Here is a 4,996-nt window from a genome sequence, read left to right on the forward strand (position 1 = left end):
TACTACATGAGATTTGTATGTCCGCGTGCGTGCACGCAAACATTAAGACCCTATCACACATTCTGGCAAGGAGGTTGATTCTGGACTCTCTTAGAAAATCTTCCCCCGACCACTCCCCAACCAATGTCGGCGCTGGATTGGGAGCAGTTACCGTGCTGCAGTACGCACGTCTGATTTCGTGCAGTTATCAGAGCAGGATATGACTTTCCGGTTTTTAAAAATTCATTACCGGCTGGCGCAAGTCAAAGACTGACTAGTAGGTAACCTTGCCGACCAACTCCCGACCACAGATGACCTTGCTCACGACTACCTCCCAACCATGGTCGACTAAATGTGGCAGTAGTTTCTACCCAACTAACTACACTGTAACCTCCATAGCAGGCTTTACCGGGCTTTTTTTTGGCCTAATAATACACTTTTGTTCGCAGCCAGCCCGTAATTATAATTTAAAATATATAATATAATCATCAGCCAGACTGTAACCGTTTGGCGCGGTTACGGGCTGGCTGCAAAAAAGTGCATTATAAGCCCCCCAAAAGGGCCCAGTAGAGCCTGCTACGGAGGCCACTACGTAGGCTGTAGCTGTAGGGATAATATCAGCCAGTGGAGTTCGGCCATCATCAGGTTTAATTTCATTCACCCAAAGTTTTTGCCGAATTCTGCTCTCCAATTTCAATTCCATTTCAACTTTATTACAGGCACCTGGCCCATATAATTCAATATACAGAGAAGAAGGACTACGTAAGAATACAATACAATATACCTATGACCTAACTTATACTACCTTTTAAAAACAAGGTTAACATAGTGTCTCCAGAAGGTACTGTAGTGAAATGACGCCCGGAGGCCACCGTCGGCTTTGTATGACAGGAGCTTGAGGGAGGATGATGAATGAACGCGTAAAGCCCGCCATGAGTACCCGGCTTCCTCCGGCAGCGCGGCTGGTGCTGACGTTACCATGGTGACAAAACAAACCACGCTGGTACTCCATTACTAAACCCATCAGCGGGACTCGTGTTTGACTTCAAACACGGCAGGAGAAAGGACGAGAGAGGGGAATAAAAATAACATGGGCACATTAATGTTCCCGAGTCCTGACTTGTGTGTACACTGCCAAACCACATTCAAGAGCTGCTGAATGGGTACAGTGTGGATTAGGCCACCGTTATAAATTGATAAGTAGACAAATGTTAGATGTGTTTAGTACACGTCTTTTCTTCCACATGGGTTGTGGTGGATGTGGGTGACTGCTGCACCCCATCAATTTTCGTCAAGCCTGTAAAAGTGACCACCTCTGCCAATGTGACAACTTTGTGATGGTCCCTCAGATTGTTTGTTGGGTGCTTTCAACTAGTTTCTCTTGTCATTCACATGTTTTAGTGTGTTGTCAAATATTTTATTTTCCATACTGTACAAGTGGCGGCTAGAGTATAAGATGTGTACAACTTGAGTAGGCCGTCACTTTGTCTTCGTCTATTCATTTGTATTATTTGATTCTTCTTTGAATAAAAGAAAGGGAAAAAGACCTCAATGCAGCAAGGGGTCACGTGAAGGGGGCTTGAAGGTTGATTGCAGCAAACATCAAGAATCCTGTCTATAGTGACCACCCGTCCACATAGACCAGATTCTATTGGTTCCCTGTGTGGTCTTCTTGGGCAGTGTTGTCAAAAGCAGTTTGGTGCATTTTCAGACCTCACGTGCTGCAAGAATGTCTTGTATGATGTCACTGGTTACATGATGTCCTCCTAGTCTACACCATGAGTCATCGGATTGTTGAAAAATAGTAGAAATTGGTCAGAAAGGGTGAATAATTTGCCCGAGCAGTTACCTACCTGGCCATACATGGAGTTACCATTGACAACCAACGGTCAAATGAATTGTTCTGCAATGCAAGCTCAGTCCCCCCTAAGATGTATTCCTAGTTAAGCTGGATTCTACCCTTTTTATCATGTCGACGGGACGTCTGGAAGACACTACTTTGATGAAATTGCCCAAATAGGGTGAATAACCTGCCATAGGAGTTGGCCGGTAATACAGTTATATTTCATCAATGCAGGAGTCTGTAAAGAGTTGCAGGTCTTTGATGTCCACCAACGTGTAATTTAATGGCCGGGTGATTCGTCTGACAAATTATTCCTACCCTATTTGGTCGATTCTTGTCCTTTATGGCTACATTTGGAACCCAGCGAGTCTGGCAGAGTCACTGACTTTGGGTGCAAATATAGGTCTGCCTGCCCTTGCCACAGGCCAGTCGCCTGGCATTATCAGATCAGTAAGCATGTGTAATACAGTATATCTACTCATTTTCATGGGTACTTACTTTCGTGTAAGGAGGGTGAAGGAGTTTTTTGCACTGCTTTAAGGACGAGGTTGAAACAATTCTATAGTACAGTAGCTTTATCCAACGGAAAGGCATATTCGCGGTGACATTATTTTGCGGTCACCGCGAAATAAAAACCAACGTGAACATTTCCAAATTTAAAGTACCCCTGTCACAGTGTGCCGTGTGGAAAAATCGATCGGTCCACGAATCTGCGAGTTCTAAATGTCATGACACAGTAATCCGGTGTTTTTCTGGATCATCGCACAATTTTTAGAGATCAGACGATGCTCGCAGGGCCGCGAGCTCTGTCAATGTGACAGGGTAAATTTTTAGATTAAAAAAAAAGACATGCTCGGCTCTCTGCCGATTTTGAAATTCGGTGACCTTCTGGAGAACAACAAATACGGTCGAAGCTCGTCGACTGTGTGACATGGGCTTGCAGATGAGCAAACATTTGCACGGAGCGTATTTCCTGTGTTGCCATCTACACCTGCTGCTTATTCTCTCCACTCTTTAGCCTTCATGCTGCGGGTGACACAAATATGCCATCTCCAAAATGTCAGCCAACAAAAATACGCATGTGCGGCTTGTCAAAACAAGTCTTTGTAAAGCTCTTGTAGCTGTTGGCGTTTTGTACACTCATGTCATCTGGATAAAGAGACATTCTCGGGTCACGAAAGGGCATCTTATATCCAGTGATTAATGACTGGAGTACTTTTAAAAGGAGACAGTTGCAACTGCCCCAATTTACTGCCAAATCAAATGGGGACTCGACCCCAGAGGCGAGTGTTCTGGTTCTGCAAATGATGTTTTTCTGAATAAAAATTGTATTACCAACATGACATTGACTTCGGACTGGGCAGCAGTTGCATTATACAGCAACAATATTCTGATATAACCCCCTGAGACAATACTCCAATCATAAGTCATTGCCCTAAAAGTTAATTAGTTGTGAAAAATCCCATAGAACTTCAATCATAAGTCATTAAAAGCACTGACGTAACTTCGGAACTGGAGATCCAGTGCGGAAAGCACATTCAGCACTGGACACCGAGCGCTGAGAATGGAACCCGTTACCGAATCGGTACTTTTGCCTAGGTGCAGGCAAGATGACAGGAGATTTCCAAATGTTCTAATCCCTTATGATTTCTTTGAACTTTTAACTTTAACAGACTAATTTGATTCTCACACATTCAATTAGACCGTGTTTGAGTGATGATGCCGAGTCCTTCATCAGATTAATATGTCTGGTTCTCATAATTGGAGTGTCATCTTAGTTCTATATATATGATGTCTTTTACAATGTTGGGGGCAATGAGTTATAATTGTAGTATCATCTTAGTTGTATATATATGAGGTCTTTTAAAATGTTGGGGGAAATGACTTATAATCAAAGTATCATCTCAGTTCTTTATAATTATATGAGGTCTTTTACAATGTTGGGAGCAATGACTTATGATTGAAGTATCTTCTTAGTTCTATGGTGTTTGTTTTACAATGTTGGGGGCAATGACTTGTAATTGAAGTTATATTGGCTTTATGGTGCCTTTTGCAATGTTGAGGCCATTGACTTCGCTCTATGGGGTCTTTCACACTTTTTGAGTGCAATGACTTATTAAGTAAGTGAATGAAGTATCATCTTAGTTCTATGGGATCTTCAACAATGTTGGGGCAATGACTTATAATTGAGGTATCATCTTAGTTCTATGGGATCTTTAATAAATTTGAGGACAATGACTTATAATTGAAGTATCGTCTTAGTTATATGGGTCTTTTGCAATGTTGAGGGCAATGAACTCTCTATCTCAGCTACAGGCTTTGATGCCTTGTGACTAAGAGAGGCAGGAAACAGTTCTTGTATTCAATAAAATGTTCTGAAAAGGTGGTGCTCAGAGCTAAGAGTAACAGGTAGTCTACATCACCTCACACTTCATTGGTGACTGTTCTACATTCTACTTGTCTACCCTACTTTTACTGTAAATACATTTAAGTTTGAGGGAGGTTGATTTTGCTGTTGGGGAAAATGAGGCTTTTGCTGTGTTTATAGTTCACAGTCGGCACACACGGAGTGCATTGCTGACAGAAGACCTTCACTGTACTGCAGTGTGATGATCCCACAGTCGAGAGGTTACTGAAAAATCTATAAACAAAAAACCCCTGCAAATATTCAAAGAGTGACTGTACGCCATTTCCTTGGGTAAAAGTACTTCCACCAGAGCGAAGGAGGTCAAGTGCTCTCTTGATTGTAACAGTGGCACACAGAGTGTCAGGGAGGGTTGGAATGAATATGTGTGGGATTATGTGCAGTAACATATTAGTGTTAGATTCAGAGTCTAAAGGTCCTGGGTTCAAACCTCAGACAGGCTCTAATGTTGTGCACGTTGGGAAGGTATCTACATGTAACACGAGTTTCCTCACTTGTCTCAGGTGAAAATGACTATGTACATTGTACATTGTAGTAGGTTCCTTGGATAGTCAGAGGTCATGTGTTTGAGGAGAGCCACATCCCAAGCACATTAAAGAACCCACCACACAATAAGAATAGAGGTTCATCCTGGTGTGCGCTGTCCATTCTGGTGAACTCCAAGGCTAGCCCATGATAATAGCTTGTGGCTAGCTGGCCAGTCTTGACTGCATGTTAGTCAAACCAACAAATAAACAAAGGTTGAAATG

This window comes from Branchiostoma lanceolatum, chromosome 4, assembly GCF_035083965.1.
Source record: "Branchiostoma lanceolatum isolate klBraLanc5 chromosome 4, klBraLanc5.hap2, whole genome shotgun sequence".
Lineage (NCBI taxonomy): Eukaryota > Metazoa > Chordata > Leptocardii > Amphioxiformes > Branchiostomatidae > Branchiostoma > Branchiostoma lanceolatum.